This window comes from Pinus tabuliformis, chromosome X (genome assembly GCF_031772625.1).
Source record: "Pinus tabuliformis cultivar Carrire ecotype Pingquan chromosome X, CPIR1, whole genome shotgun sequence".
NCBI classification, from domain to species: Eukaryota; Viridiplantae; Streptophyta; class Pinopsida; order Pinales; family Pinaceae; genus Pinus; species Pinus tabuliformis.
In genome coordinates this window covers 858,964,718-858,979,347 of record NC_142308.1, presented here as the reverse complement: position 1 = coordinate 858,979,347, position 14,630 = coordinate 858,964,718, and positions in this window count along the sequence as shown.

Here is a 14,630-nt window from a genome sequence, read left to right as displayed (position 1 = left end):
GCCCTGGCCCCTAACAAGCTTGGTGGGCTTCAATTCTATGTTGAATTCAATAAGCTTTGCAATCCACTTATCCCTTCTTCCATCAACATCCGGCTATGTTAGGACATCCTTTACTAAAGCAGAGGGCACATATGCAATTACCTTGGAGTGCAGAATGTAGATTCGGAAAGATTTTAAAGATTTGATAAGAGCATAAGCCTGTTTATCGATAATATCATATCTTAGTTCGACATCCCTTAAGGTTTTGCTGAAAAATTCCATTGGATGCTCTAAATCCCCATCGTCTTTCTACAATAATACTGCTGCAAGGGTGTCACCGGAAGCAAAGGAGAAGATATGGAACTCCTTGTTATAGTCTAGGCTGATCAAAGTGGGGGCTTCCATAATAGCTCTTTTGATGGCTTCAAAAGATCTTCTTGCTGCATCAGTCCATTTGATCTCTGATCCCTTTTTCAGCATAGAGGTGATGCGTTTTACCAATTCTGCAAAATTAGGAATAAACCTCCTTACAAAATTTACTTTTCCTAGAAAGGATTGGATGTCCTTCTTTGATCTTGGGATAGACAAGGTCTGTATCACTTTCACTCTTTCTATGACACATGCAATAGAAACAATGTGCCCTAGAAACTTGCCTTCTTCTAAAGCAAATTGTGACCTCTTAGGATTCATTGATATCCTGAACCTTCTGCACTTGAGAAACACCTTCTTCAAATGCTGCAAATGATCTTGATGGCTGCTGGAGTATATTGTTATATCATCCAGGTAGATAAGGACAAACTTATCCTTCTCTCCTACAAACGCTATATCCATGGCTCTCTGAAAGGTAGCCCCAACATTCATGAGCCCAAAGGGCATCTTAGAGTACATAAAAGTGCCCCAAGGAGTGGTGAAAGCAGTCTTTTCTTGGTCATCTGGATGTACAGCAACTTGGTTATACCCTAAAAATCCATCCAGGAAAGACATAACTTTGGCCCCTGAGACTTTCTGTAGCAAATGTTCCATCTTTGGCAGGGGATAGTTGTCTTTTTTAGAGCATTTGTTTAGGTTCCTGAAATCAACACACAGCCTGATTTCTCCACTTTTCTTCCTCACCACTACCAAATTGGCTACCCACTTTGAATACCTCAGAGGAGCTATGATTTTGGCAGCCAACAACTTCTTGATTTCTTTTTCAATCAGAGGGAGAAGCAAAGGATTTATGGGTCTCAGCTTTTTCTTGAAAGGAATGGTGTATTTCTCCAATGGGATCTTATGTTGGATGATATTTTTGTCATAAGTTTTAAGGTCACTATATTCCCAGGCAAAGACATCAGCAAATTGCTTCATTAAGGTGCAGTACTCAAAACTTTGGGCAGCAGACAAATGGGTAGATAGATTTATATACTTTGGATGATCTGGACTCCCTATGTTATGCCTATGGATAGCAGACTAATTTTCTTTTTGGGCAACCTTATAAGGCACATCATTATGGTCAAACAGCTTCTCTAGAGGCACTAGCCCTTTAGGTATATAATTGCCAGGCAACTGAAAAATACTGTCTTGGCCAATTTCGTTCCTTAGCTGGGGTTGGGGACATTCCTCCAAGGTTTCATTCTCTTTATCAATTTGCATTTCAGAGAATTCATCAATGACTTGCAGAAACCTATTTACTTCATCATCATCTTCAAAGACTTTCCAGTGTCGGACATTATCAGGAAGGGATGGTCTATATTTTACCTGGACTTCATAAGACAATCTAGGGGGCATGGGAGGGATGAACATGCTAGCAGACACAGTAAGGGAATCAGCAAGCTAGTTTTTTACTCTAGGAATATATGAGATACAGAAGCTATCAAAAGCATCTTTGAGTCTCCATACCTCATCTCTGTACGCTTTCAGCCTTAGGTTCCTTGCTTGGAATGTTTTGTTCACCTACTGAATGATGAGATCAGCATCTCCAAACACCATTATGTCTCTAATTCCCATGTCTTTGGCAGTGTTTAAGCTCAATATCAGAGCCTTATACTCTACTATATTGTTGGTGACCTGAAAAGTCAGTTTAAAAGACAAATGTGTGCTTTCTTGTTTTGGAGACACCAGCACCACTCCTTCTCCTGAAGTTTCCTTTGAACAGGCTCCATCAAAGAACATATCCCAAGCCTGTGTCCCTTCCTCTTCCATGGCCTAGCATACTGGTTTCTTGAGCTGCACTGAGGCCCTATGGGATTCTTCAATTTGGAGAATACATGCTCCAAAATCAGTTCCCACAATGTAAATGGGATGATTAGTGGGATTCTTCTCATCACTGATGATATAGGCCAACTGAGCTTCCCTGTATAGTCTTATGCTTTCTCCTCCAAAAACTGGGACTGTGGCATAAGAAAAATCATTTTGCAATGTCCCACCCAACCTCTTAATCCATCCTCTGGAAAGTAGCATACCAAAATTAGGGGGGACATCTGTTACCACAATATCCATCATCATGCTCTTCATGGGTAGCTGAGTTAGGGTGATAGCTAAGTCTTTTACTAACTCCAGGAATTTCACCTTCCTTGAATCTAAGGAGAACGAGTCATGATAAGGTCTGGTAATATCAAGGCAACTCTTCCATGATAGCTTTGGGCATCAGATTATGGCTAGCCCCTGTATCCAGTACACAGTTGTGGAGGATTTTGTCATGAATGGTCAAAGAGACATAAAATGATGGGGAATTATCATCAGCAGGTTCAGTCATGGGGCTAAGCACAACTGCATGTTTATCATCTTGTAAATTCACATAGTCATTGGATGATTGTGTGGCTTTCAGCCCAAGGGCGTCAAGGATGGGCTTCCTAAATACCTCACTCTTTGCAAGTTCTATCAGGGGTACAGATATTTTTAACTTCTAGACTTCTGATTCAAAACTAAAAGGGGAAGGGGACTTGCCAGGGTCTCTTACCTATTGAGCTAGTGCTTTTAGGATGGTGGGATCAGTTGTCAGTTGCTTCTGCTTGTTGATTTGCTGCTCTGTAGGGACTACAACTCTTTGAGCAGGATTCTCTTTGACATTACTCGTTCTTGACCTCAAGTTATATCTTTGCTAGTCTTCCATCTACATAACAGCTTCTCTATCCCACACTGGTTTGGTCCCTGAGTAATGACTCCTCGTAGGTAGCTAATGTCAAAAAGGTAGCACTGCCCCTGTCTTCCATGCAGTGAATCTCATCCTCTTCACCAAACTGCTCCTCCTCCATGACTACATTTTGGAAAGGAGTCTTAAATCTTTGTTCTTCACTGGCCTCTTTGCCCCTCTGAATGATATGAAATTGTTCATTTTCTCTTCTGAATGGATTTGGATTTCCAGGAGAAAATGTATTAGGAAGCCTTGCTTGCTTAGAACTCTGCTCAACCTTCTGTTTTGATTTTCAGCAGCCAATGACTCTATCATCTTGGTCATTTTGTCTATTTTAGGTTCTGAAGATGAAGAGGAAGAGGAAGACTCACCTCTCTGCCTCCTTCTATCAGCATGTCCTTTGAGTTTCTCTATAGCCATGATGTTGGATTCCACCTCTAAGGCTGCATCTTACATTTCAGCTAGAGAAGCACATCTTCTCTCTCTTAATAATAGGCCGAAATCAGAATCAAAGGCATTGGCATAGGTGAGTTTTGCAAAGGTGGGGGTGGGCTTCACTTCGGCTGGTATCTTGCTATACATACGATTGAATCTTTTATTAAAGTCAGACAATGACTCCCCATTTTCCATTTTTAGGTTGCCAAACTCAGTATGGTAGTATAATAGGTCTTTCTTATCTCCCCATTGCTTTAAAAACACATCATCTAATGCTTCAATGTCTGCTATAGACCTAGGGGTTAGCTCTCTGAACCACTTTCTAGCCTCTCCATCAAGGCTTTGGACAAATACTCTCATCCAGACATCATCTTCACTGATATCTAGGTTATCGACATAGCTATAAAAATACTCATGGTGTTCTTCAGTTGTTACTCCCTCTGTACCAGTGAACTTAGGCATGTATTTATGATATTCTCCTATAAGCATGGCATTCAAATGAATAGGTAGGACCAAGGTTCCATACCTAGCAGCTATGATTCTCTCCATCTTCGTGGGTGCTTGTGGACCTACCATGACTGGGGTGGATGGAAGGGTATTGGCAGTTTGGATGATAGGAAGCTGAGAAATGAATGACAGGGCTGAAGGAAACTTATGGACTATTGGGGAGGTTTTCTTTGGACTGAGATCCAAAGGGTAACCTATTGAACAAGGAGCTTTATGAATCTCTGAGAGTATTTCTTCACTGATAGTGCTAGGCTCTAGGTTTTCAACATGTGCATACTCAGTTACAAGCCTTTATTGCAAAGAGACATAAGATTGTTTATGCTTACCTGGTCCTGATTATAATGTCTTTCGCTGCTTGACAATCTTCTCAGGGTCAGGTACTGGTCAGCTGGTGATTTCTAAGGATTTCTCAGAGTATGTCTCACAAACTGAGCCAGAACTGTGATGTGGAGTCGCCAAAAGGTTGGTCCTCCAGTAGAGTCGCCAGATAGATTATTAAAACCAGAAATGTGTCCAGACTTTGTCTATCATCAAAGCTGGATCTATGTCATTCTCCCAGGGAAGCTGAGCTTCAATCTCCTCTCCCCGGCAACGGCGCCAATTATGTTAGGATTCCAAGAAACTCTCCTAGGTTGTAGCTCAGAGATGCCTGGTAACATATAAATTCAACTATTGTTGCAGGGTTTAATGGAAGGAATGATGGTTTGGTTCAAGTCAGATAACCATTTCTACTTTGTTTCTCTCCAGACATGCATGAACACCCTTAGACTACAAGGTTTTAGACCACTAATGCTCACAGTTTAGATATTAGGTGAATATGGAGAATACTAACCACACCAGTAGATACACAAGACCATGTAATGGCCGGCTGCAACTAGTACAGAAACCTGCAAATCTAATCTATTAATGCAAAGATAGGATTACAGCTCTCCTGCATTAGATAGAAAGAAACCTGAGCGACCTATTCAGTGATGTATTTGAGATTCTAACACAGAGATAAGATGATAGTTATCTAGTGCTAAACATCAAGAGATCAAGAACACAACATATCAGGCACAAGCTTAGAACAGAGGAAAATGGACGGTGAGCAGTTAATAGCAAAAGAAGCTTGTATTTGCTGAAAATGAAGATGAGACACTGCAAGTGACAAAATGTCTACATTCTCTAGAAGTTGAACCTTACATCAAATGCCAACCTTGATTACATCTTTCTTCTAGATATTTATAAGTTTACATTACAATGGCACTTGGCCGCTTAGGTATGGAGGGGTCATAATTGACCACCAACTGCATTTAACCGTCTGATGGAGTCTCTAGACGAGGTGGCTTGTTTCAGTGGATGAATCTGATCTGTTCAGGTGTTGTGCTGTCCTTTAGGCAGTTGGAGTGCTCGTACCGGTGGAGTCCATCACTAATAAATTCAGTTACAGGGTTGTGTTGTGTCCTTTTCCCCTTTGGCCATGCTTTCGGTTTAATGTGGTTGTTGGGGATATTACTGTAACTGATGTTGGTAGAGCTGGTCATCTCCTTCTTCGGGCGATAGAATGGTCATAGGACGTGGAATGCATGGGTAGGTGGACAGTTTGGGTGAGCAAGAAGCATGAACGTCGGATCAGGGAAATGAACGACGGAGATGGCTCGACGGAGGTTATCGGTCGAGGTGGGAGTGGGGTGTGTTAGGGCTGTTAGATATTTAGCGGACAGATCAGATGGTCATCGGGCAACGGAGTTGCATGGGCATTTAACGGGCGAGGGCAGTTTGGTCGAGCGGTAAAGGTTTTCATTACACCACTTTTAGGTGCTAAGCGGTAAATGCCCAGGGTTGAGCGATTTTGTTCAATGATCGACACATAGCAGCGGATGAGACAGAAAAACCGCTCTCATCGAGTGCTATTGTTTGATGAAGTTGCTAGCACGATGAGTGTGAAGACCGCCGGATCGGGCGGAGATGCATTTGACGGTGGAAAATGGTCGAGTGGGTCACCTTTATCGAGCGCAGTGTGGGCCGTTAGATTATCGAGGAATGATCGACGGTGGGAAAACGATGAAGGGTTTATGAGCGCGTGAGGGCGTATGGGTATGGTTTTGTGGTTTATTTAGGGAATGGAAAAGGTTTTGAGGTGAGCAGGGTGAAGGAAGAAAGGGAAAAATGACCAAATTTGAGCCTCCTTTGGACACAATTGACCGAACCATGCTTCTTTCTAACCTTAGAAAGTTAGTGTTGCATAGCAGAGCTAACATGTCCCATAGTCACAGATTATGTGATCACACATTTCCTAAATATTAGGGATATTTCAACACTTATTAAAATTTGACCGCATGCTTAATGTGTGTGTTAGAACCACATTTTGAATAATACCCTTCCCTATTAAAGGGTCTTTCTCTCAATTGGTTAACTCATAGTTTTCAAAGATAATGTCCTTAAAAAACTACTCTCTAATCCTACACCCAAGGCCTTATAACCTGAACTATGATGAGTTTTCTATTAATAGAAAAATAGGTTTGATTATTTTTAGTTATATATTTCTTTTAAGGTAATTGTTTACTTGTAAATATGTGGAAGTGAAAAAGAAAAATGATGTTATAAAATTAAAAAAAAAAAAAACATCCTAGTAAATGGAAACATTATTTTATTTTTAAAGAGTATTTTTAGATTCAAAACATTATGAAAGGAGAAAAATCAAGAAAACCTTTTTACTTTCTAAATGCAAAGCAATTTTTTGTAAGGAAGATTTCTAACGAGCTAAGGAAGAAATTCATTTTTATATTTCTAACAAGCTAAGGAACATAACAATTAAATGGACATTTTATATGATCTCACCCACTTCAAATGCATCAAATTACTTAAAAGAATCCAGAATTAACCAAAATTAAAACATTTTTCGGTTTCTCTCATTAGTAATATGAAATTAAATAAAGAAAATGCAAAAGAAGCTCATTCATGTCCTAGGGCTTCTACCCAATTCGAAAAAGTAAGAAATTCTTGAAAAAAAATGCATTTCTTAAATATAGGTTCTAAAAAGGATTAGAAACTTACCTGCAAGTGTGCTCATGATGTGCAAACCCAAAAAACACAATTTTTCCATGCTTTATATTAAATCAACATGTGGGTGGAATGAGTGGCCCACACTCTTATAAAGAAAAATTGTAGGTTCCTACCACTATAGTTAAAATAGGTAATGTTCATACAACATAATAATGGAAAAACAATACAATATAGATTACTTACAATGGTTTTATATTTTAAAAGTAATTGGCTAATTCGTAAGGTTTCTAAATGGAAAAAAAAAGTACTTCGATAAATAAAACTAGAAGAAATAACCAAGGAAAAAAAATATAAGAAGCTTTCCATCACAGAGCCACCATTTATGTTGACGAGAGATTAGGTAGAGATTACTTAGATCACTCAACAAGGGATTGATGCTTTGTTGATAAAGTAGAGACAAATGTCAATCTTCTTTCAATGTTAATGCATTTGTCCAAAGATTTAGGTAAATAATTCAGAAATACTTGTAAACAACTTCGAGGTACTTTAGTTTGCCTGTTATATAGAAGGACTTGTGTGACAACCCCTAGGTAATACTTCTCATTGCAAATTTCGTAGTTATGTAATCTCAATGAAAAAAATGCCTAAGTATTGATGAGCCTCAGTATTGCAAAAAGAATGTTGGAACTCCCAAAGCTACCGAATTTAATTATCAACCTGGGCTTCATACAAACTTAAGAGGTATTGGCACTATATGTGCAGCATACAATGTGCCCTTCTTTGTTGTCATGAGAGAAATGAAATGATGCCTACTTGTAGGAATGAGAGATTGAATTTAAAAATGCTTGTAAAGTAACATGAAATCCTCTATCTACTTATTAACACACTTTTCTTGCAAAAGAACCCTATTTTAACCCTCTTTATCACATGTGTGTTTTAACTAATCTAAGCATGAACTTTGATCTAGAGAGTACTAACTGTTGTCTGCATGTGTAAATATAAAAGAACACATTTTTTTAATATTTTTGCTTTATAAATGAAAATGTTAATCTTTCCTTGATCTTTGGCAGGGGAGACAGGTGTGGAGGAAGAGGGGTACAATGATTTTGATGGCTTGGAGGTTAAGTAGGGACCTAATCTCAACTTAAATGATGATTTTTCTCAATTCAGGCTCAAAACAGGTCGCTACAGGATGTACTAGTTCTCCTACAAGATCCCCTGTTTTACTACAGGATGTTACATATTTATTATACGAAATTATAATTCATCGGATGGCCAAGAAAATCAAATCAAAATTGGATGGGACAAATTTTTTTATTGACTAGGATTTCTTAGGTCCCCATTCCAAGTGGAATCACTCAAAGAGACCTTTGTTAACCCATGCTAAAAATAACAAAAATTTACAAGTCGAAAATATGGAAATTCGAGAACTAGTGAGCTAGTAAATCTATAAAATGCCTAACCTAATCAAGTGAAAATGAAATAGGGTAAATTGTTTTATTAAATAGAATGTTTTTGTGATATAATGCAATTATAATCAACTTGATTGAAGCTCATTAGCATTCTCAAAAAAATAGCAGAAATTTACTGCTAGTTGCCACAACGGAGTTCCAGAAATCTAGATTTTGGAATAAGAAGACTAATCCAAGTAGCTGAATGATTACTATGACCTTCCAAATATTTTCCAAGGATTAAATGATGCTTTTGATCCTGCAAAAGAACTTACATCAACCATTTAACCCAATCCTACAACAAGAAATCATTAATACTAAATACAAAAATAGAAAGAAATAAAAACAAGAGATGCATGTGAATAAGAAGTGAAAAGAAGGAAAGCAAATGATACAAAAGGGATCTGAGGCTCCTAGGATGGCCAAGCCCAAGAAAAATCAGAGATCTATGGAGGAGAACAAGATTTAGAAGTTGAACATGACACCAATCTTCATTATTTTCATCAATACAATTACATCCCTGCAAGAAAATACAATGGAGCTGAAGAAATATGAGTTCTCTCCACAAGAACACTAATGAAAATCTACCCCTAGAGGAAAATTTGACTTGGTACTTATAAAAAATGACTAGGAATCATTCCCCATGAATGGAGGAATCTTTCCCCACCAAAATCCTTTGATTAGTGGATTTGGTTCCCAATACTAGGACTCTGCATTAAATGGCATGGAACACATTCTTAGATTTTCTCAATCATTGGAGCTCCACAATCTGTGCCATAATTCTATAATATCTTGTTGATTTATTATTTAATATTGATCCTCCTATAGTAGGGAGAAAGTCCCTAAATTATCTCCTCCTCTAAATCTTCATAATCTACCCAATATTCTCATAATATTCCACAAAAATAAATAATATTAGGCACAAATATGCAATTATTTATAAACCTTCATAATGAATATATTAAAGTTAAAAATACATTACATAATGCAAAAAGAGAGGTTTAATGTGCTGAAGGATGGTCATAGTCCTTAATTTATGTTTAATTTAGAGGCATGGGCCTTAATTTATGTCTAATTTAGAGGCCCATCAAGTATTGGGACATAAATTTCAAATTTTGAGGAAGGATAATGCTTGGGATTTATGGAAAACTTGATTTTTTTCTTATAGCCAAGGAAGTATAGTAGAAGTTCCATTACATGAGATTGGTTGTAAAATTTAATAGGCTAGGAAAGAGAACATAGCATCCATACTTCCTTGGATGAGTTTCTGAGGTAGAACAAGACAAAAATTAAAGAAGAAGATAGGTCGTGTTGGCAAGTCTGACAGACCATCAATAAATAGGAACATGGGTTGAGAAAATGGCATAAGGAATCCCATTGACTAACCAAAAGACAACAATGATAGTCAAGAAAGAAGGAGGAGAGGGATTCAAAATACTTATAGAGGAGTATTAGAGAGCATCACAACAGAGTGCATAAGGAAGAAAAAAAAACATCTAGTTGTGAAGTATAGTGGAAAGAGAACCACAAGAAGATACACAAAGTCAACGAAGAAGGTGTTGAAATGTGGCAACAAGAATATTCCAACTTAATTTTTCCTTGAATTAAATTGTGAATTAAAATCGAATTTAGTCTTAACAACTACTTGGAAATAATTAATTAATTCATTTTGAATTAATTAGTTGGAAAAATTCAAGTTAGAAGTCTTTCTGAAATCATGCAAGAGTTATCCCTTAAATTAAGGAGATAAGATTGAGTTATAATTGAGTTGTAATTAGTTAACTCAATTTACGGAGTTAAGTCCAGTTAAATTAGTTCCAAACTGTTTGAGGAACTAATAGAGAGTTAACAGTCAGTTGATGCATGCATGCATCCAACTAGTGCTATTCCAGTTAACTGAAGATTCTCTCATCAGAAACTCATGCATGTCTATTCTGAGAAAGACCCAGTTGAGATTAAAGACAAGGATTGTGTACTATCAGTTGCATGTGTTTCCTTATGAAGAAAAGTCATGCATGCATTCAAGGCAATCATTCCTTGAGGATTGTATAGTTCTGACAGTGTGTGAGAGAGTTGGTTGAGATGTGGTGTTGCATGGATAAATGTCATGCATGCATTCAAGGCAATCATTCCTTGAGGATTGTATAGTTCTGACAGTGTGTGAGAGAGTTTTTATTAATTCTAATATTAGGGTTAATAATGGTTTTTTGCATGGTATTAATAACAATCTAGTCCATGGTATTTGTCCCATAGTATTTTGGCCATAGGTTTCACCTAAATATAACCCATTTTTTGAGTGTTCGTAAATATAAGGTGACTTATGGAATAAATATAAAAAAATGTTTTATTTGTTTACCATACCTCTCGTTTATTTATATTTTTATTAATTTACCATACTTTTTTACAAATATGGTATTTGGCCCATAGGATTCACTTAAATAAAACCTCTTTCTTGAGCCTTCATAAATAGAACGAGGGTTATGGACTAAATATAAAAAGAGGTTTTTATTTATTTACGATACGTCTAGTTTATTTATATTTTTATTTATTTACCATACCTTTTGAGTAAGTATAAAAAGACGTTTTATTTATTTACCATAACTCCACTTTACTTATATTTTTATTTGTTTACACCCTTACATGTATATAAGGTGACTTATGGAGTAAATATAAAAAACGTTTTATTTATTTACCATACATCCACTTTACTTATATTTTTATTTGTTTACACCCTTACATGTCTATAAGGTGACTTATGGAGTAAATAAAAAAAAATGTTTTATTTATTTACCATACCTCTCATTTATTTATATTTTTATTAATTTACCATACCTCTTTTATAATTATGGTATTTGGCCCATAGGATTCACTTAAATAAAACCTATTCTTGAAAATGGGTGAATGGATTCACTTAAATAAAACCTATTTTTGAAAATGGGCGAATGGAAGGTTGTAAGTCCTAATTTCAAGGGCTAAATTTACCTTTTTTACCCTCTCCCTTAAAATAAGGTGGGCTATTTGAGGTGATTTGTAAAAATGTACTATGATACAAAATATTCGCCCACTAAAAATTTAAAACCCCTTAATTTCGCCAAAGGGCGAACATTCGCCCCTAAAATTATCCTTGCCACCTTGTATGATAATACAGATAGTGGGGTTTTTAGCTGAGGCTTTCCCCAAAGTATTTTCATGTGTATTGTGCATTGATTCTTCTTCTTTTGGTTATATTGTTTAGCTCGATCTTTAAGCTTCCGCGAATTGATAGCAGAAGTAGGTTATAGTATTCTGTTTTGACTTATATTGCATTATTGGGTTAACCTACACCATAGATTTTCTACATGGTATCAGAGCTAGATTTATCAGAGCTGGATTTGTAGAAAATTTCTACATGGTATTAGAGCTGGATTTGTAGAAAATTTCGACATGGTATCAGAGTTGTATTTGTAGAAAATTTCTACATGGTATCGCAGCTGTGAATAGTATACTGAGAAGACAATTCGAAGTTTGAAGTTTGGGGTTGTAGGTGCAAATCGAATTCATATCATACTTCAAGGTTGGCCAATGGTATTCTATGGCTTGAGACTCGAATATGCCTTGGAAGGTAACTCGAATTACATAGCGTGGAAAGATATAATGGAGGTTGTATTATAAGACATTGGCTTGAAGGAATTCATTGATCAAGAAATCCCAAAGCCAACTTCAACTAATGCACAAGAGTTAGCTAAGTGGAAGAAGTGTGTGGCGAAGGTGAGATGGATTATCCTTGAGGAAGTTCTAGACCATATTGTCTCTAGTCTCCATGGGAAGGATACTCCATTTTCAATGTAGAAGACATTGAAGGACCTCTACCAGAACAGTAGCAACCAGAGGAAATTGGCGCTCAAGGATAAGCTTCGAAGAATAAAGATGGAGAAGGGCGATACTATTTCTACATATCTGAACAATCTAACCACTTGCAGAGATGATCTTGCTAGTGTGGGAATAACTACTACCGATGATGATATGGTGAGCCTCACTCTCCTTGGCCTTCCAAAGAGTTGGAATAGTTACCAGGACCCTGTGAATGGAAGGGAGAAACTGTCGGATTGGGAACGACTATGCTCAGATCTTATGTAGGAGGAGATCAGGAGGAGTACACGAGATGGTTCTTCATCCAAGGATGATGATGAAGAAAATCTGGCCTTAGCAAGTAAGGCAAGGAAAAGGAAGGGGAAGGCTTCCCATTCCAAATCGAATTCTTCTCATGGAGGGAAGAAGGGTGACATGTCTAAAGTGAGATGCTTTAATTGTCACAATATGGGACATTATGTGACTAATTTCCCATTGAAGAAGTCCAATACGGGATCCTCTAAAGGTGAGGCATTAGCCTCTCAGTTTGAAATGGACTTTACCCTCATCGCATGCATGGTGTCATCAATGATGGGTTGTGTCTGGTATCTTGATAGTGGAGCCTCATTCCACATGACCGGTGATAAAATTTTATTCAGTGCCTTGGAGGAGAAAGACCTCAAGATGCGCATAGAGATGGGTGACGACGGAAGGTATAGTGTTTCAGGAGTGGGCACGGTTGCTTTTCAGAGGGAGCATGGAGCTCCTATCACCTTGACAGATGTGAAGTATGTGCCTGGACTAAAGAAGAACTTGGTATCGGTCATGATGTTGGAGGACAAAGGCTACGATGTTGTCTTCAGTAAAGGAAAGGCGTTCCTAAGATGTTGCCATGGGTCAGACCAAGAGGATAGGGATTCGGGTGAAGAATATCTATAAACTAGAGGTAGATGATTGTGCAACATTGAGTATGAAAGCATAATTGGTGCAAAGACACAACATTGGCAAGTTGTGGCATAGGCAATTGGGCCATTTGCATCATGGGGCTTTGAAGATAATGCAACAGATATCTATAGGACTTCCCAAAGGTAAAATTGAGAAAGTTGACACATGCAAAGGTTGTACGTTGGAAAAATACACCAAGTCTTCCTTTCATGATCGAGACAGTCGAGCAAAGGCTATCATAGAGCGAGTTCATACTGATGTGTGTGGACCATTCTCGACATCATCCACAATGAAGCAAAGGTATTATGTGATTTTCATTGATGACTATTCTCGTAAATGTTTGATTTATTTCATGCAAAAGAAGGACCAAACTTTCACAAAGTTTTGTGAGTTCAAAGCTTTGGTCGAGAAAGAGTCAGGGAAGAAGATCAAGGCCTTGAGAAGCAAAAATGGTGGAGAATATGTCTCTCAAGAGTTTAAGGACTTCTGTGCAGGGGAAGGAATTAAATGGGAGTTGACGACACCTCATAACCCACAAAAGAATGGGGCGGCTGAGACGAAGAACAGGACTATTGTAGGGGCAACACAGGCAATAATGCATGACCAAGGCCTACCAATTCACTTGTTGGCTGAGGCATGCAACACAATGATCTATTTCCAGAATAAAAGCCTGCATCACATACTTGGGATGAAGACACTAGAGGAAGCCTTCTCCGGTAAGAGACCAGATGTGGGTCACTATAGGATATTTGGCTCATCGGTATATTTCCATGTGACAAAGGATGCATAGAAGAAGCTTGAGCTGATAGCAGAGTTGGGGATATTTGTGGGGTACACTGATACACCTCACAATTATCGGGTGTACTTGCCTACTAGTCGGAGGAAAGTGGTTTGCTGAGATCTCAAGTTTGATGAGCAGAAGGCCATGCGAGTTTCCCTTGAGAGGGAGCTCCAACTACAGGCTGTGGAGGAACTGTTGGTTCCTAATGAGGAGGAGCCTTAGACTGATGCGGAGCAGCCACATGCAGAGGTTCCATGAGTGGATACATCCACTCAATCAGAGTCTTCCAGAGATGGATGGAAGCGCATAAGAGTAGCTGCCAAATTGTTGCAGGATGCGAGAGAGAATGTGGGTGCACCATCTTCTCAGTGCAGACAGAGGAGGTCACTTGAGAGGTACACTGGATACATGGCCCTTGCTAGGGAATGTGTTGAGATTGAGCCATCTTCCTTTGAGGAAGCAGTGCAACAGCCGATTTGTGTTGATGCTATAGTGGAGGAGTATGACTCCATAATTTGTAACAGTGTTTGAGACGTGGTTCTGAGATTGGAGAACAAGTTAGTTGTGAGTTCCCGTTGGCTTTACAAGGTAAAGCAAGCTACTGATG